This window comes from Nicotiana tabacum, chromosome 5 (assembly GCF_000715075.1).
Source record: "Nicotiana tabacum cultivar K326 chromosome 5, ASM71507v2, whole genome shotgun sequence".
Lineage (NCBI taxonomy): Eukaryota > Viridiplantae > Streptophyta > Magnoliopsida > Solanales > Solanaceae > Nicotiana > Nicotiana tabacum.
This window is the reverse complement of record NC_134084.1, coordinates 78299784-78320704: the sequence shown is the minus strand read 5'-3', so window position 1 is coordinate 78320704 and position 20921 is coordinate 78299784.

Below are 20921 nucleotides of genomic sequence, written 5' to 3'. Positions count from 1 at the left end.
TTTAGAAATACTAATCATATACAGAACAAGCAGAATTTAGACATGCAAGGTGATACAGTAAACACAAAATGCAGCTTGGACATACTAGTGAACAAATTATCTAAAGCAGGATTGGCATGCTAAACAGTATACTAGCTATAGCTTTTAACAGAATAAACTTAAACATGTTGAGTGACACAGTAATCTAGGCATCCTGATTGCTCATTGAATAGAATAGCAAATAGAACTGAAAATCACAACTAATGAGCTGCAGCAACAAAGAAAAACACATAGTTTTGGAATGGGAATTGAATTAGGACATACTAGTTAAGGAGAGAATATAGAGTATAGAGCAGAGGTGGTGCAAGTAGCCAGCCTTGGCTTACAACCTGCTGGATTAGTGAGAATTACAAGTGACATAAGAGAATAGAGAGCTTTTGAGAGTATGAGAGTGTAGATGAACTAATGTTCGTGTCCAGAAGTGAGGAGTAAAAGAGAGTATATATAGCAGTTAAGAGCAAGGAAAATAAGGTAAAGGGAATCAACCCTTGTGCAATTAAGGAAGCCACAGAATCAATTATACACCAATTAGTATATTTTTTCCTTAATTAAGGGTAATTAACCAACGGTAAAGGCAGAAAATATTTAAGGAAAGAAAATCAAACGAGCAATTAGGGGTAAATAGTTAGAAGTTTAATTAAGGAAATGATTAGTGAAGAATCAGTGAATATTGTAAGCACGTGATTTTTGCTTCACGGGAATTACTCCAAAAGAAAAGAAAATCAAAATATATGCATAAGTGTTTCTTGTCATTGGTTGATTTTTATTAAATGTAAATTTGTGGGTGTATAATTTTACTTTGTTTTATTTAGAAGCTTTTGGTTTAAATTAAAATAGAAAAGCAAAGGAAAATGAGGATACTCGGATTGGGCCAGAAGTTAGAACAACAGGCCCAAACCGTGTCTGCTATCCGGTCCAAACCAGGCCTGCCCAGGCACATCCCGAAACGACGCCGTATAAGGCGTCTGATCTGAGCCATTCAATCACACTCATCCAACGGTCCACACTCACACCCATAACCCGACCTATTTACTCGGGTCAACCCAACCCCTCACCTAAACCAAAACGACCCCGTTCCCATACCAAACGACCCCGTCCTGTCACCTACCAATAGATCCAAGCCGTTCAGATCACTTGATCTAACGGCTCCGATCTATCTTCCCCTTCCGTATATAAACCCTCCATCATACCCCACGCCCCCTATCCAAACACCCCCCGATTCCATCGTCCCCAAGATCCCAACCCTAATTTCCCAAACCCTAGCCGCCCCCCTTCACCTTCACCGTAAAGCCGGCGGCAAGGACGTCGGTGACCACCCCCTTAACACCCCCGATGCATCTCACCACCCCGAACCCAAATCTGTTACCCCCTGGCCTCGAATCACACTCCATCATCTCGAATCTTGATTTGAAGATTCAGGACCAAACCTCGATCTACACCAAACCAACCCAGATTCACACTGAACCCCCTGACCTCCCTCGTGACCAAACCAAGCTTGGTTTGGTCCGAATCTACCCACGACTCCAAGAATCTCAAATCTGCAAATCCAAACCCTAGAACACAAGAACCTGGGGAATCCGGCCAGTTTTAATAGAGGTTTGAGGTCTAATAGACCTTAATTAGGGTGTTCTCGGTTGAGAACACCCCGATTAAAGTTTGTTCGGCCTCAAATGGTCAAATCTAATTCGGACTTGGGTCGGCTTTGTTTGAACATTTTCAGTAAGTTTTCCTTTTTCTTTTCTGTTTTATTTGAGTACCGATTGAGTTTGTTAGCATGTTCTGTTGTGATTGTTTGTTATTTTTTGATATTTTTCTTTCAATTTCTTCCATCCTCGTAAAGACCTTTTATTTGGTCGTTTGTTTTTCTGTGTATATGTGAATACGTCTTGTGATAGACATGCTCGATTAGATTAGTCGTCGCATAGATAACTCATATAGATTCTCTGTGTTGTGCAAAGTTGTTTCGATTGCCCTGGTCATGTTGTTTATGTGATCGATTGGTTATTTATTGTCATAATTAGTATAGTCGATTTGATAAATGTCGTCGATTGGTTTTCTATGACTGAATGATCAAATGGTCTGATAACTTCACATGACTGATCGAACCCTGTTGTTGACTGGATGCTTGACATTGTTTGAAATTAGTTTGTTTGCATTGCAAAACAACTGAAAGATGCAGTCCAGGGCAGCTTTGAATTTGAACTTTCAGAGGTTCAAAATGCCCTACGGCTGCAGTGAGTTAATACAGTAATAACCAGGATTAACAGGGGTAATTTGGGTGTTAAAAAGAACAGAAATAATTAGTTTAAGTGAGCTAGCAAATAGGGTACTGAATTAGGATTAAATTAATGCCAATGGGGAACAAGACATAAGAGTATGGGAATTAAAATGAATACTTAACTAAACCCATAACCCTTGATTAGAGTAATAAGACAGAGCATGGGGGTTGATTAAGGATTCCGAGAAAGATGCCTTTAGGCATGGGGAGTTAAGGGGTATGGGCAGACTGCAATTGGCAGAATCCAGGCAGCTTAACTGCACTGGGTTGTTGGCTTATAAATAAGCTGTTTTCAGAACCTAAAAGGGGCTGGACATTTTTAGTCTTCAGAGAAAACAAGAAACATAAAGTCTCAGAATATTGTAACCAAACACTGTCTGAAAATTACATAAGAGTTCAAGTTGGTCAAGCTGTCTTGGCCAATTATTGTTGGTTGCCTGTTGAGCTGCTTGTGATTGTTGAACTACAGGTGTTGTTGCATTAAATACTCTGTTGTTTCTGCTGGTTCACTACTCTGTTGCTGGGATTGTTTGTTGGTTGCCCGACCACCTGTGGGTTCAGTGTCTGAAATTGTTGTTGGTCGTTCGTGAACTAGTGGTGCCATTGTTGGTTGCTGTTGCTGTGTTTGTTGCTGTTTACTTGCTGTCGCTGTATTTGCTGCCTACTATTCAGCTGACCATTCTCCTCATTCTTTTGCTTTGCTATACCAGGTACATGATTAATAGTGTCGATGTAACTTGAAAAGTTGAGCAATAATACAAAAGAGAAGAGTTGAAGATTGTTTATTTTTAGACATAGCTTGTATACTGAATATCACGGAATGTATAGTAGTTTTACATTTCTGTTTGGATACTTGAGTTAGCTCTCATACATAGCAAATGTCAATGGTAGGGTAACTTGATACTTTATTATGTGTGTAGGTTGATAGATAAAAGGTTTGACAGTATAATAGGCTATAACTCAGAAATGAGCTATGTCTGTGATTAGCATGTCCATTAATACATGAAAATTATCCATCATTAGTTAAATCTCCTTCCCTTTTGATAAACTACCTTATTATAATTGATAAACCACGCCTTTAAAAAAGAACACAAGTTTACGGTCTCAACCTCATGAAGGTCGAGCCCAAGTTGAAACGGACCAAGCAGGACCTCGTCAGAAAGTCAGTGGCCCGGGTTTGGCCAACCCCGCACAAGCTGGGTTTGGGCCCATGAGATTCGATCGCTTGCCCGTGGGCGTGGCCCTGTTTCTGAATTTTATAAAAGTATTCAAAATCCTGCCGTAAACAACCGGCAAGCATGTAATTAACTAGGGTTATTTCTGCTTTCAATTAGTAGAGACAAACGCAACAAGAAACGTAGCTGCTATAGGATATCCTTTTAAAATAAAGACGGGATGAGCCTCGACAAAATAAAAATGCACAAGATGCGGGGCCCTCGTTCAATGTATATATCAAAGCGTTCAGTTTTCCATGGCGGGTCGTTTAGCAAATTTCACGGCCCCACCCAAAGTAATGACACGCTAGTCGCTTTAGGCACGTATTTAACAATGCTATCTCCTTAAACTCGGGTGCACATTTATGTGACCCAAATCCAAATTTCAACGGAATCGAAATGTGTCTCTAATCACGGGTATATTGGTTATGGCGTGGCCCGAGATGCATTTCCATGATGTTGCAAATTCTTTAATAATAAATGAGACGAGCCTTGACAAACAAATGTACAAGTCGCGGGGCCCTCTAAATGTACATATTAAAATACTTAGAATTCGGGACAGGCCGTTTAGCGAATTTTACGGCTTTCCCCAAAATAACAATACGCTAGTCGCTTTAGGCGCGTCTTAATAATTTATTTTCCTTAACTCGGGTGCACATTTATGTGACCCGAATCCAAATCTCAACCGAGTCGAGATATGTCAACAATCACGTGTACATTGATGTAACGTGATTCGAGGTATGTTTTCACGACGTTGCAATTCCTTGTAAAAAATAATAATAATGATAAAAGCGGTTAAAAGTTAAATTTTGCACATAAGTTCACACTTGTATAAAATCAGATAATTAAGCCGAATATAACAGTTGAGCGACCGTGCTAGAACCACGGAACTCGGGAATGCCTAACACCTTCTCCCGGGTTAACAGAATTCCTTATCCGGATTTCTGGTACGCAGACTGTAATATGGAGTCATCCTTTTCCTCGATTCGGGATTAAAATTGGTGACTTGTGACACCCTAAATTTCCCAAGTGGCGACTCTGAAATAAATAAATAAATCCCGTTTCGACTGTCCTTTAATTGGAAAAACTCCCTTGCACCCTCTCGGGTGAGTAAAAAGGAGGTGTGACAGCTCTGGCGACTCTGCTGGGAATCTCTTCCTGACCCAGAACCACTGGTTCAGGGTTAAGAATTCGAGCTTAGAATAATTGTTATTATTCGGCTTTATTTATTATCTAATTTTATTACATGTTTTAACTCAATGTGCTAAATGATACTTTTACTGCTTTGATATTATTTGAATTGTATATAAACTGTACCGAAACCCTTCTTTTCTTACCTCCAGGGAGAAGCTCGCTGGTCGAGACTCCCTATTCTGTTAGTGTCAATGCCCAAGTAGAAAGAGGCTTGGATAAGTTACAAAGCCGGACGACCCCGCGGGTCCCCGGTACGTAGCCCCCTCCTCGACTCGAGTTGTCCGCTCGTGTAAGCCAGGTCTAGAACAAAGCCCAGTTTGAAGCTTAGTAAAACATAACTTCATGCCGGATCCCTAGTAGGAAAACGCTTATTTGCATCACGTTGCATTTGACTTAGGGGGCTCAACACAGGGGTTGGGCCCGTACAGGAATAGCAACCTGAAACAAAACAAAAGGGAGACCATCATATGGCATTTTGTCTGTTATCGCATTAATTTGCTTCAAATTTGCATGTTGACCGGCAGGCTGTAACGAGAATTTTGAAATAAATAAATAAATAAACAAATAAATAATGAAGTAATAAAAAAATGAAAAAAGGGAATTTTAAAATTTCTCGCTTGAAAGGCAGTGTCCAAATGTTTTTGAAAACTGTTGATAAAATTCTTACTCGAACTACGTCGGTTTGATTCCCACCGGATATGGGATACGTAGGCAACCCTTATCGGGTCCAACTCCCCAATTATGTTTACCAAAAATTATAGATACCCATGTATGTATATACACATATTATTTCTTGTCTAAAAACACCTTAATAAATGTGCAGAATGAGCACAAATAGGAGTTCATCTGAGGCCATTATAAACAAAGTTCCTCTGGGCTTACGCATGTGGTGGAGCAACTTGGGAAGATCATGGCAAGATACGGTCAAAATATACTTGGGAAATTTGGTCGGATTGCTGGATATCGATCCGCGAGGGGACGTTATTAGGGCTCTAATTTCATTTTGGGACTCGGCCCACAACGTATTTCACTTCTCAGATTTCGAGCTCACCCCGACACTGGAGGAGTTGGCAGGGTACATTGGATGTCCTAACATCCCTATGAAAGAACAGTATCTCATTGCGCCAAGGGCCGTAACCATACACAAATTCCTAGATATCGTAAAGATCCGCAGAATGGTACATAACCCAGAGTTATCAAAGGGGTTTTGTAGTTTTGCATTTCTGTACGATAGGTACGGTCATCTGGGAGGGTTCAACAATCCCGAGAGTAAGATCTGCAGTGGGGAGAACCGGTTGGAATGGGAGAGGCACAGATGTATTGCTTTTATGATAGCCTTTCTGGGTTTTTTGGTGTTCCCTAAAAGAGACGGAAAAATTAACATACAAATTGCTGGGGTCATCAATACTTTGATCAGACAAGAAAATAGCACTCTGGCACCGCTGATAATCGCGGAAATTTTCCGCGCGCTCACCTTTTGCAAAACCGGAGGAAATTTCTTTGAAGGATGTAATATACTGTTACAAATGTGGATGATAGAGCATCTATGTCATCGCCCTTAATTTTTGAAGTACGTGTCATCTCAAAAGACTTGTATAGAAGAGTTTCCCACCAGGATCGACGGGTTCAGATTGCCGGAAGGAGTCGCCGAATGGGTCACGCTACTGTGCTCCGTTTCAGCAAACCAGATAGAGTGGGCATTCGAGTGGCTACCCCTAGATGAGGTCATACACTTGGCGGCCACCGAATCTTATTTGCTGTTGATGGGTCTCCAAAGTATCCAGCCCTACGCACCGTGCAGGGTGTTGAGGCAGTTGGGACGATACCAAGTGATCCCGAAGGAAGAAGATCTCAGTAGCCAGGTGATTGAAATTAGACCTGGTGGGCAGTTCCCTGAAGCATTCGTTCGGAGGATATGGAATGAATGTCAAACCCTGAAGTTAGATACTTGTGTACGAGATCGGGCTAAGGGCGAAGTGTCTCCGAAATACCTCCCGTGGTACAGAAGAGAGCTTGAACATCAGAGACCAACTAAGAGAGCGCACATCCAAGGCTTTGAGGAATCTTCACAGGCAGAGTGGAGCTGGTTAAAAAGAGAAGAAGGCTACCGGGATGAAATCGGGAGGCTAAAGCAACAAGTCGAAAGGCTTGTATTTGAGAACAACGTGCAAGTCGCCTCGGAGCATGGCGAAAAGAACAAGATAGCCCAAGAGAACCAGACACTAAAGGCCCGCCTACGCCAAGCCAGCAAAAGTAACATTGACCGACAGAAACGTCGTGCCGACGAAAGGTTGATAGCAAGTTTGAAAAATCAGGTCGTCCAAAGCCAAGAAGAATTAGAACAATCAGAAGCCCGCATATTGAGGATGAAGGACAGATGGGCAAAATGCACAATGGCCCGGAAGCAGCGTCTGCAACAGGTCATAAGGGATTATGAACTGAGCATCGGGACATTAAGGGAAATGAATTCCACTCTTCAAGAGCGGGTCTTCAAGCAAACACGAGATGCCCAAGCCGATAGAAGGCGCTGTTACGATGCAATGACCAGAATGGAAAGGCAAATGGAGATGTTCCAGGATCAACTTGCCAACAATGCGCAAACACTATGATTAAAGAACCAACAGATAAGGCAGTTATTCGCGGAAAGGGAAAACATTCGAGGAAGGATCGACGAGATTGGGCATTACATCTACATGAGATGCCTGGCATGCGAGCAAATGCCTCGGAAGACCCTCCTTGTTTCCGTCATGGGCTGCGTCCACCGAATCATGAATGAATTGAAAAGCCTGCAGAGGGACCTCACACCAAGGGCCGCGAAAAGGCCGAATGATGCCTCGCAGGCCCTTAAGTTGGAAAATTAATCTTTGGTCGAGTCCTGTTTATTTGGCTTTGTTGCTTTCCCATATGTTGTTTTCTTTTCTTTTAGTCAGATCAAGTTAAAAACTGTGGAGTCTGTACTGTTGCTATTTTTGTTTGGAGTAATGTGTAATAGCAAATTTTGATAATGAAATTAAGTGACTCCAGAAGAATTTTTATTTGTCTTTACTTTGAGGCAGAACTACGCCTGGTCTGATTCGCGTTGGGACGTGATACATAGGTAATCCCCATAAGATTCGACCGCTTTTAATAAAGAGAAAAGAAAATACAAAAAAAAATAAAAAATATAAAATACAGGGTTTCTCAAAGTACTTTAAAAAAGGGACAAATGAGCAAGTCGGGATGACGCATGTTGTTTGAAGCAAAGCATGTAGAAACGGTTAACTGCCTAGGAGCATTGCATCCTCTATGTGTTATGATCAAATCTGTTAAACTCTAACGCTAACAAAGTTGTGTTGTTGTCTGATACCAGACAGTTAGTTGTTAAAGAATTCTGGCAACACACTCTTACCAAACCAGATCCAAAGGACCGGTAGCAACAAGCATGACTACTTCAGAGAATAGTAACGAGGAAGAAAGGACGATGAGCCAATTGTCAAAAGAAGCAATGGAAAAGATTGAAAGGATGGGACTAGAGATGAATGCAATGCAGCTAGCTTTAGCCAAAGCACAAAAGAGCCCTGAGCCACTGGGGCACATGCAGGAGTACCCTCATTCCGGCCCTTCCACAAACCTCCCAAATCCCCGTTATCATCAGGAAAGAAGCCCCCATGATTCCCAAGCTCCACCACCCTATCAACCTCTCCCAACACCAAATATTCCCACTTTTGTGGGACCCACATCAGCCACCTTGCAAAGAACGACCAGTGAGCCATTGTTTCAGGCTCACGATACGCAATACTATCCCCCTGAGCCTACATTCCATGCCCCCGAACCACAGGCCTACAATCCGCACTTGGAGGTACCGGCAGAGATTGAAAAGCCGGTTAAAGCCCCTGAACAGGATGAGGTATTGAGGAAGTTCAAAAGCCTGGAGCAGTCCTTCAGGAACCTGCACGGATTGGGCAACCAAGTCAGCGTGGCTTACAAAGATCTGTGCCCTTTCCCAGACGTCCAACTCCCGGTTGGGTTCAAGATGCCTAAGTTTGATTTATATGAAGGGCACGGTGATCCCATGGCACATTTGCGGGGATTCTGTAGCAAAATGAGAGGGGCGGGCGTCAAAGATGAGCTGCTGATAGCTTATTTCGGCCAAAGTCTGAGCAGATCTGCACTAGAATGGTATACCAGGCAGGACTCCGGTAGATGGTACACTTGGGATGATCTGGCGCAGGCTTTCGCGGGTCATTTCCAATACAATCTCGAGATAGTCCCTGACCGTCTCACATTGTTGAGGACCGGGAAGAAGCCCGGGGAAAGTTTTCGCGAGTACGGGTTCCGCTGGAGAGAGCAACCGGCCATAGTCGATCCTTCCATGAGAGAGGTAGAGATGGTGGACTATTTCTTACAAACATTGGATCCAACCTACTTTGGTCACTTGGTGACGACGGTTGGAAAATCCTTCAACGAGGTAGTGAAGATAGGGGTCATGATAGAAGAGGGTATGAGGTCTGACAAAATCTTGAATTATTCGGCACTCAAGGCCACGACCCAAGCTATTCAGAGTGGCACCGGAGGTGCGCTGGGAAGAAGAAAGAAAGAAGAAATTGCCACGATCGAGGCAGGCAGTTGGTCCAGGGCTGGCAAGCCACACTACAACCAACCCAGACCTCACAGGCCAAACTACCCATACAACCCGCCACAATATTGCTATCCGCCTCCAGAACCACATTGTTCCGTACACCAGGCTCAGACATACACTCAGCCTCCGGTTCGCCCGCAATGGCGTGCGCCGGCTCCCCAGAACACATATGCACCACCACAAAACACCTATCCTCCACCAGGGGCATATAGAAACCCTCCAGGGTCAGGCTTTCGGGGAAACCCAGCTGCTAGGAATGACAGGCTGCGGAAACAGAGAACTTTCACTGAGTTGGGAGAAACCTACACCGCTTTGTTCCACAAATTGAGGCAATTGGGTTTGGTTAGTCCGGTCGAGACTCGAGGACCAAATCCCCCGCCCCAAAACTTGGACCAATCAATAAGCTATGAGTAATGCTCAGGGATGTTTGGGCATGATACCGAAAAGTGTTGGAAATTGAGGCATGCCATACAGGATCTTATTGACACCAATAAGATCGAGGTCCAAACACCGGAGGCTCCCAACATCAACCAGAACCCACTGCCAGTGCACCACGAGACTCACATGATTGAGTTGGTGCATGAGGGAGGAGAGTTGAGAAAACCCTCACAGACAGTGATGATGATCCAGGCCGCCCCGAAAGAAGGATCATCCAGTGGGGGAACGAGGGTACAGTCGCAGGGGGAAGGCGTCAAGCCACTAGTGATATTGGGAAAGAGCCCGTCCGCCATAACAAGCAAACCCGAGCCAAACAAGTCGGTAATATCAGGGACTCCACCCACGCCTGCAGTTGTGTTGAAAGGGGTGTGGAGGGAACTGGTCACTATAAAGCCTGTAGTCCAGCTGCCGATGATTGATCGCAAGGCTATTCCTTGGAAATACGAGAAGGCAGTGGTGATGTACAAAGGAAAACAGGTGGAAGAAGTTAGTTGTGAAGCGCAAGGGTTGACTAGATCAGGTCGGTGTTTTGCTCCGGTGGAGCTAAGAAGAACCAACCCGGCTGCAACCAAGAAACCTGTGTCCGAAGAAGAGGCTGAGGAGTTCCTGAGGAAGATGAAAGTGCAGGACTACTCTGTGGTCGAATAGCTGAGGAAAACACTGGCCCAGATCTCGCTGCTGTCATTACTGATCCATTCTGAGGAGCATCGTCGGGCCTTGATGAAGATATTGAACGAAGCTCATGTGCCCAACGAGATTTCTGTAAACCAGCTGGAAACCATTGCTAACAAGATTTTCGATGTGAACAGGGTAACATTCTCAGATGACGACCTGCCGATGGAAGGTACAGAGCATAACAAAGCTCTCTATCTAACTGTCAAATGTGAAAACTCGGTAGTTACTCGGGTATTGGTGGATAACGGTTCAAGTGCCAATATCTGCCCATTATCCACTCTGAACCAGTTAAAGATCGACTATCCCGCAAGTTTAATAAAGTTCTCTTCTTTTGTCCCATTTTAATTTTGTTTTGTTCTTTTTCTTTCTGAACAGTTCTCTTTTTACTGGTTCTAACGACATGGCATGCACAGCGGATCTTCGACCTAGTCTAATAAATCAATCTGAATCCGACTTAATGACACAAGAGGTCATTTGTGACGATGAATCTAAATATGATGAAGATAAAGCCTTTGAAGAGATAAACCGAGAACTGTGCCAATTTGAAGAAAAATCCAAACCTAACCTAAATGACACTGAGGCTGTGAATCTAGGAGACGCTGATAATGCCCGAGAAACCAAGATCAGCATCCATATTGAGCCGAAGGTCAGGGAAGAATTGATTAAAACCCTCATGGAATTCAAAGATGTTTTTGCATGGTCATATGACGACATGCCGGGATTAAGCACCAATTTAGTGGTTCACAAATTGCCCACTGACCCAGCATACCCTCCGGTCAAGCAAAAGTTAAGGAAATTTAAAACAGAAATGAGTGTAAAGATCAAAGAAGAGGTGATTAAACAGTTGCAGGCAAAAGTCATTCGGGTCACTCGATATCCCGAGTGGATGGCCAATGTGGTACCAGTTCCAAAGAAGGATGGGAAAGTCAGGGTGTGCGTCGACTACCGCAACCTCAACAAAGCAAGTCCCAAGGACAATTTTCCATTGCCCAACATCCATATCTTGATCGATAATTGCGCCGGGCGCGAGATTGGATCCTTTGTGGATTGCTATGCGGGTTATCATCAGATCCTAATGGACGAGGAAGATGCGGAAAAGACAGCTTTTATTACGCCATGGGGAACTTACTGCTATCGGGTAATGCCGTTCAGGCTGAAGAATATCGGGGCTACGTACATGCGAGCAATGACTGCTGTGTTTCATGACATGATACACAAAGAAATTGAGGTGTATGTCGATGATGTGATCATAAAGTCTTGGCGTCAGGAGGACCATGTAGCAGACCTAAGGAGATTCTTCCAAAGACTCCGAAGGTATGATATCAAGCTTAACCCGGCCAAATGCGCATTCGGGGTTCCATCAGGAAAGTTGTTAGGATTCATCGTCAGTCGACGGGGGATTGAGTTAGACCCATCCAAAATCGAATCCATCCGAGATTTGCCACCGCCAAAGAACAAAACAGAGGTAATGAGTTTGCTGGGTAGACTCAATTACATCAGCAGGTTCATCGCTCAACTCACAGCAACTTGTGAGCCCATATTTTGGCTGCTGAAAAAGGATGCTGCGGTAAGTTGGACGACAGAGTGTCAAGAGGCTTTCGACCAAATCAACGGGTATCTGTCTAATCCACCCGTATTGGTCCCGCCTAAGCCAGGGAAGCCCTTAATTCTTTATATGACGGTCCTGGAAAATTCATTTGGTTGTGTACTAGGGCAACAAGATGACACAGGAAGGAAGGAGCAGGCCATCTACTATCTTAGCAAGAAATTCACAGTATATGAAGTCAAGTACACTCAACTCGAGAAAACATGCTGCGCCCTAACTTGGGTAGCTCAGAAGTTGAAGCACTACCTGTCCTCGTATACTACTTATCTCATATCCCGTTTGGACCCATTGAAGTATATCTTTCAGAAACCTATGCCCACAGGGAGGTTGGCAAAATGGCAAATTCTGCTCACAGAGTTTGATATCGTCTATGTGACGAGGACAGCCATGAAAGCCCAGGCGCTGGCCGACCATTTGGCAGAGAATCCCGTTGATGAAAAATACGAGCCTTTAAGAACGTATTTTCCCGACGAAGAGGTAATGCATACAAATGAGCTGGAGTTACCCGAGGAACCAGGTTGGAAGCTTTTCTTCGATGGAGCTGCAAACGCGAAAGGGGTTGGAATAGGAGCAGTACTCATTTCTGAAACAGGACGCCATTATCCTGTTACGGCTCAACTACGCTTCTATTGCACCAATAATATGGCCGAGTATGAAGCTTGCATTTTGGGTCTGTGATTGGCTGCGGACATGGATGTCCAAGACGTTTTGGTCTTGGGAGACTCGGACCTCTTGGTACATCATATTCAGGGTGAATGGGAAACGCGAGATTTGAAACTCATACCATATTGACAATGCTTGCATGATCTGAGCAAGCGATTTCGATCAGTGAAGTTCAAACATATCCTGAGAGTTCATAACGAGGTTGTGGATGCATTGGCCACCTTAGCATCAATGTTACACCACCCTGACAAAATGTATATTGATCCTCTGCACATCCAAGTCCGTGATCAGCACGCTTATTGCAACGCCGTAGGAGAGGAAGCAGATGGCGAGCCCTGGTTTCATGATATCAAGGAATACCTCAGAATGGGGATATATCCGGAACAGGCCACTGGAGACCAAAAAAGAGCCCTTCGGCGTTTGTCAAATGGTTTCTTCCTCAGCGGAGGAGTTTTGTACAAAATAACCCCGGATTTGGGATTGTTGAGATATATAGATGCCGGTCAAGCCACGATGGTTATGGCAGAGGTACATGCTGGACTTTGCGGGCCACATATGAGCGGATATGTATTGGCAAGGAAGATCCTCAGGGCAGGGTATTATTGGCTCACCATGGAACATGACTGTATCACTTTCGTGAGGAAATGCCATCAGTGTCAGATACATGGAGATCTGATTATTCTCCGCCAACAGAGTTACATACGATGTCAGCACCCTGGCCGTTTGTGGCATGGGGCATGGATGTCATTGGACCCATCGAGCCAGCAGCATCCAACGGTCATAGGTTTATTCTAGTAACCATTGACTACTTCACCAAATGGGTTGAGGCTAAAACCTTCAAGTCGGTAACTAAAAAGGCAGTGGTGGATTTTGTACACTCCCATATCATCTGCAGATTTGGGATCCCAAAAGTAATCATTACGGATAACGGTGCGAATCTTAACAGTAGCCTGATGAGAGAGGTATGCCAACAATTCAAGATTACACACCGCAATTCCACCCCATATCATCCCAAGGCGAATGGAGCGGTCGAAGCAGCCAATAAGAACATCAAGAAGATACTGCAAAAATGGTGGAAGGATCTAGACAATGGCACGAGAGATTACCCTTTGCTTTGTTGGGTTACCGCACTACCATCCAGACTTTTGTAGGTGCAACTCCTTATTTGTTGGTGTACGGAACTGAGGCCGTAATACCATCGGAGGTCGAAATTCCGTCCCTCCGAATTGTCGCTGAAGCCGAGATTGATGATAATGAATAGGTCAAAGCTCGATTGGAACAGTTGAGCTTGATAGACGAGAAAAGATTGGCAGCAGTGTGCCATGGTCAGCTGTATCAGAAGAGAATGGCGAGAACATATAATAAGAAGGTACGCCCCAGGAAGTTTGAAGTAGGGCAGCAGGTATTGAAGAAGATCCTCCCACATCAGGTCGAGGAAAAAGGCAAGTTCGCCCCAAATTGGCAATGACCTTATGTCGTGACCAGAGTATTGTCCAATGGAGCTTTGTGTTTGACGGATATCGAGGGAAGATGTGTTGACATGGCTATCAATTCGGATGCAGTCAAGAGATATTATGCGTAATTTCTTTGATTATGTCAATTATTGGTTCGTTTGTTTGTACTTGGTACTTATTGGATAATGAAATGATGGAGGCAATTCTTTTTTCTATCCAAACACTTTTTACCCTTGTTTCCCCCTTTTGAGCCTTAAGTTATTCTTTCATACCCTTCTTTTGGAATCACTAACGGAAAAGATATGTAAAGAGAAAAAAAGAAGAAAAGAAAATTTTAAGAGAAAATGAAAAAAAGAAGAAGAAAAAAAAAGAGAAAAAGAAGAAGAAGATAAAAATCACAAACCGTTGGGAACTATGTTTGACCTGATTCCTCAAAGAGGATACGTAGGCGCCTCACGGCTCGGTCATAGTGTGCATCATAGTGCACATAGTGTGCATCATAGTGTACATATGTACGCATAATAGGCACAGTGTGCAAATGCACATAGCTCAATATAGAGTAAAAATAAAATCCCCCAAGCAAGAAAACTGGGGCAGAGGCTATGTTTTAAAATTCCAACAAAGGTTTGATTCCAAAAGTTGTAGCGGATCACCCATCAAACTTATTTCATTTTTTTGATAAGACATTCTTTTAGCCCCACACCAAAACCAAAATCGACGTCCAAAAGACCTCCCGATCAATATCCAAGAGGTGCCAAGTCAGGCAAATGAAGCCGAGAATAATACACTGATCCCCGGCAAGGAAGAGGATCATAAAATTGGAAATGAATTGATAGTCCAAAGGAATCTCCAAAGATAGGGTCATATCAACAGCACTCCAATTCCTCGCTGAAGAAATCAAATGAGAGAGTCTTATCGGTGAAAACCTTCACATGCACCATAAGGCGACGAAAGATGAGAGATATAAAACGAGAGAGTCTTATCGGTGAAAACCTTCACAGGCACCATAAGGCGCCGGGAGCTGAGAGAAAAGATAGAGAGTCTCATTAGTGAAAACCCCTCGAAGGGCACTATGAGGCGACAAGGCAGATCAGCAAAAGGGTCCGCGTTCGCAAAGAAGTGGACACTCATTTATCCCCAGCGAGTAAGACCATCAGGCTAGATGATTGATACAAATAGACTAGGTCGGGAATCTATGGTGCACATCATGATCATAAGGACCAGTCATGTCATCCAGATAAGTTTTGGTCCAGAAAGATTTTTCTCCTTTCCTACCTTTTTCATTTTTCTTTCTAAAAATTGGTTTTGAAAAGGATCTTTCAAAGTTTACTACCAGAAACTGAAGGGGTCCAAAGGCAAAATACGAAAGGGATAGGCCAAAAACCAAGAATAAGACAAAAGGCGTCGAATTGCATCAAAAGAAGGGGGACGTAAAAAGGGCGGAAAGTGACGGGTGAAGGACTCGTGGACCAAGTTCCGAGAAGGTTTCCCCGCAGAACGTCGATAAATCACGGACCCAAGTTCGAAGTGGTCAAACTCCATAGGAAAGGGAAATTGATCTGATGCAAGATAACAGTCCCAAAGGTTATCCCCAGGCAGTAAAGTTCTATGCCTTGCAGTTCCCGGAGGAAGTAAACTCTTAAGGGGGTGGTTTCGGGAGGGAAGCAGACTCCCACAGTTGGTTCTATAAAGAGAAAAGCAAAAAGGGGGATAAATGGAAGACCATCCCCATCAAACGGGTCACCCCCAGCAAGCAACTTTGTCCACCAACCAGTTGTGCGGGCACAAAGCCAGAAAAGAGAAAGAAAAAAAAAATCATCTCCCAGCGGAAAGACACCGCTGCCCACCATGATTAAAACTAACTAAAGCCTTTTGTCTGTTGCAGGAAAATAAAGGTTGATGATGGCAGCAAGACGCGATGCCAGAGAAGTCGCCAAAACTAGGGCAGAAAATTTTCTGCCATTGTCAAAATTTTCTCGGAAGAACGAGGAAACAAATTGAATACTTTCTGTTCTAGGTCGCCCACCAGTAAAATGCGGGAATACATTCTGTTCTAGGTCTCCCACCAGTAAAATACGGGAATACTTTATGTTCTCGGTCGCCCACCAGTAAAATGCGGGAATACTTTATGTTCTAGGTCGCCCACCAGTAAAATGCGAGAATACTTTATGTTCTAGGTCGCCCACCAGTAAAATGCGGGAATACTTTCTGTTCTAGGTCGCCCACCAGTAAAATGCGGGAATACTTTCTGTTCTAGGTCGTCCACCAGTAAAATGCGGGAATACTTTCTGTTCTAGGTCGCCCACCAGTAAAATGCGGGAATACTTTCTGTTCTAGGTCGCCCACCAGTAAAATGCGGGAATACTTTCTGTTCTAGGTCGCCCACCAGTAAAATGCGGGAATACATTCTGTTCTAGGTCGCCCACCAGTAAAATGCGGGAATACTTTATGTTCTAGGTCGCCCACCAGTAAAATGCGGGAATACTTTATGTTCTAGGTCGCCCACCAGTAAAATGCGGGAATACTTTCTGTTCTAGGTCGCCCACCAGTAAAATGCGGGAATACTTTATGTTCTAGGTCGCCCACCAGTAAAATGCGGGAATACTTTCTGTTCTAGGTCGCCCACCAGTAAAATGCGGGAATACTTTATGTTCTAGGTCGCCCACTAGTAAAATGCGGGAATACACTTATGTTCTAGGCCGCCCACCAGTAAAATGGGGAACACTTATGTTCTAGGCCGCCCACCAGTAAAATGCGGGAATACTTTATGTTCTAGGTCGCCCACCAGTAAAATGCGGGAATACACTTATGCTCTAGGCCGCCCACCAGTAAAATGCGGGAATACTTTATGTTCTAGGTCGCCCACCAGTAAAATGCGGGAATACTTTCTGTTCTAGGTCGCCCACCAGTATAATGCAGGAATACTTTCTGTTCTAGGTCGCAATCAGTAACCCCACCAGAAGGCAGAAGGTAACAACAGGAATCCCCAGCAGGAAACAATAAAACCCCCCTAGCACAGGGAAGCATAAGGTTGCAAACTCAAGTGCATGCGTCAAAAGGAAGAAAGGACGCGTTTTGAAAGAAGCGGCTTGTGAACATTAGACCATGCCCAGCATAACAAATCTAATGAAGAGAGCCATACCACCAAAGGAACCATTGAAAAGCTTAATGAAGAAGGCCATGTTTCCAACGGATCAAGCAAAATGATGAAAGCTGGTACTCAGAAGAGCAAAAGGCCAGTACCATCCCTCAAGTTCACAAAATAAAAGCATCGGAGGAAAACGCAAGGCGACAAGGAAGCAAGGCGACAAGAACAAGTTGAAGATGGATGAGACCTTATGATCCACAGTCTAGCCTAGCTTCTTGTTTTTCCTTTTAGAACGATGTAACAAGGAGATCGGTAAGCGGTAACATCCTACAACAGCATGTAAGCAGCACACAACAGCAGCAAACACTACAGTCACACGGTAGTCCCGGCTACCAAAATTTCCCGAACTACATTGACCTGATTCCTGTTCAGCCCAGGATATGTAGGAAACCTCTGAAGCAAAGGTTCAGTCAAATCTTTTTCAAAAAATGCTTCACACGGAGTACTCAGACGAGCAAAAATCGCCCGCTTTATCTTTGCGCGAAAACCCTTCGTGTCTTCGGGCAAAGAGGGGCAGCTGTAAGCACGTGATTTTTGCTTCACGAGAATTACTCCAAAAGAAAAGAAAATCAAAATATATGCATAAGTGTTTCTTGTCATTGGTTGATTTTTATTAAATGTAAATTTGTGGGTGTATAATTTTACTTTGTTTTATTTAGAAGCTTTTGGTTTAAATTAAAATAGAAAAGCAAAGGAAAATGAGGATACTCGGATTGGGCCAGAAGTTAGAACAACAGGCCCAAACCGTGTCTGCTATCCGGTCCAAACTAGGCCTGCCCAGGCACATCCCGAAACGACGCCGTATAAGGCGTCTGATCTGAGCCATTCAATCACACTCATCCGACGGTCCACATTCACACCCATAACCCGACCTGTTTACTCGGGTCAACCCAACCCCTCACCTAAACCAAAACGACCCCGTTCCCATACCAAACGACCCTGTCCTATCACCTACCAATAGATCCAAGCCGTTCAGATCACTTGATCTAACGGCTCCGATCTATCTTCCCCTTCCGTATATAAACCCTCCATCATACCCCACGCCCCCTATCCAAACACCCCCTGATTCCATCGTCCCCAAGATCCCAACCTTAATATCCCAAACCCTAGCCGCCCCCCTTCACCTTCACCGTAAAGCCGGCAGCAAGGACGCCGGTGACCACCCCCTTAACACCCCCGATGCATCTCACCACCCCGAACCCAAATCTGTTACCCCCTGGCCTCGAATCACACTCCATCATCTCGAATCTTGATTTGAAGATTCGGGACCAAACCCCGATCTACACCAAACCAACCCAGATTCACACTGGACAACCCCCTGACCTCCCTCGTGACCAAACCAAGCTTGGTTTGGTCCGAATCTACCCACGACTCCTAGAATCTCAAATCTGAAAATCCAAACCCTAGAACACAAGAACCTGGGGAATCCGGCCAGTTTTAATAGAGGTTTGAGGTCTAATAGACCTTAATCAGGGTGTTCTCGGTTGAGAACACCCCGATTAAAGTTTGTTCGGCCTCAAATGGTCAAATCTAATTCGGACTTGGGTCGGCTTTGTTTGAACATTTTCAGTAAGTTTTCCTTTTTCTTTTCTGTTTTATTTGAGTACCGATTGAGTTTGTTAGCATGTTCTGTTGTGATTGTTTGTTATTTTTTTATATTTTCTTTCAATTTCTTCCATCCTCGTAAAGACCTTTTATTCTGTCGTTTGTTTTTCTGTGTATATGTGAATACGTCTTGTGATATACATGCTCGATTAGATTAGTCGTCGCATAGATAACTCATATAGATTCTCTGTGTTGCGCAAAGTTGTTAAAGGCAGTCGATTGCCCTGGTCATGTTGTTTATGTGATCGATTGGTTATTTCTTGTCATAATTAGTATAGTCGATTTGATAAATGTCGTCGATTGGTTTTCTATGACTGAATGATCAAATGGTCTGATAACTTCACATAACTGATCGAACCCTGTTGTTGACTGGATGCTTGACATTGTTTGAAATTAGTTTGTTTGCATTGCAAAACAACTGAAAGATGCAGTCCAGGGCAGCTCTGAATTTGAACTTTCAGAGGTTCAAAATGCCCTACGGTTGCAGTGAGTTAATACAGTAATAACTAGGATTAACAGGGGTAATTTGGGTGTTAAAAAGAACAGAAATAATTAGTTTAAGTGAGCTAGCAAATAGGGTACTGAATTAGGATTAAATTAATGCCAATGGGGAACAAGACATAAGAGTATGGGAATTAAAATGAATACTTAACTAAACTCATAACCCTTGATTAGAGTAATAAGACAGAGCATGGGGTTGATTAAGGATTCCGAGAAAAATGCCTTTAGGCATGGGGAGTTAAGGGGTATGGGCAAACTGCAATTGGCAGAATCCAGGCAGCTTAACTGCACTAGGTTGTTGGCTTATAAATAAGCTGTTTTCAGAACCTAAAAGGGGCTGGACATTTTTAGTCTTCAGAGAAAACAAAAAACATAAAGTCTCAGAATATTGTAACCAAACACTGTCTGAAAATTACATAAGAGTTCAAGTTGGTCAAGCTGTCTTGGCCAATTATTGTTGGTTGCCTGTTGAGCTACTTGTGATTGTTGAACTACGGGTGTTGTTACATTGAATACTCTGTTGTTTCTGCTGGTTCACTACTCTGTTTCTGGGATTGTTTGTTATTTGCCCGACCACCTGTGGGTTCAGTGTCTGAAATTGCTGTTGGTCGTTCGTGAACTAGTGGTGCTATTGTTGGTTGTTGTTGCTGTGTTTGTTGTTGTTTACTTGCTGTCGCTGTATTTGCTGCCTACTATTCAGCTGACGATTCTCCTCATTCTTTTGCTTTGCTATACCAGGTACATGATTAATAGTGTCGATGTAACTTGAAAAGTTGAGCATGAATACAAAAGAGAAGAGTTGAAGATTGTTTATTTTTAGACATAGCTTGTATACTGAATATCACGGAATGTATAGTAGTTTTACATTTCTGTTTGGATACTTGAGTTAGCTCTCATACATAGCAAATGTCAATGGTAGGGTAACTTGATACTTTATTATGTGTGTAGGTTGATAGATAAAAGGTTTGACAGTATAATAGGCTATAACTCAGAAATGAGCTATGTCTGTGATTAGCATGTCCATTAATACATGAAAATTATCCATCATTAGTTAAATCTCCTTCCCTTTTGATAAACAAACGCGACAAGAAACATAGCTGCTATAGGATATCCTTTTAAATTAAAGACGGGATGAGCCTCGACAAAATAAAAACGCACAAGATGCAGGGCCCTCGTTCAATGTATATATCAAAGCGTTCAGTTTTCCATGGCGGGTCGTTTAGCAAATTTCACGGCCCCACCCAAAGTAATGACACGCTAGTCGCTTTAGGCACGTATTTAACAATGCTATCTCCTTAAACTCGGGTGCACATTTATGTGACCCAAATCCAAATTTCAACGGAATCGAAATGTGTCTCTAATCACGGGTATATTGGTTATGGCGTGGCCCGAGATGCATTTCCATGACGTTGCAAATTCTTTAATAATAAATGAGACGAGCCTTGACAAACAAATGTACAAGTCGCGGGGCCCTCTAAATGTACATAT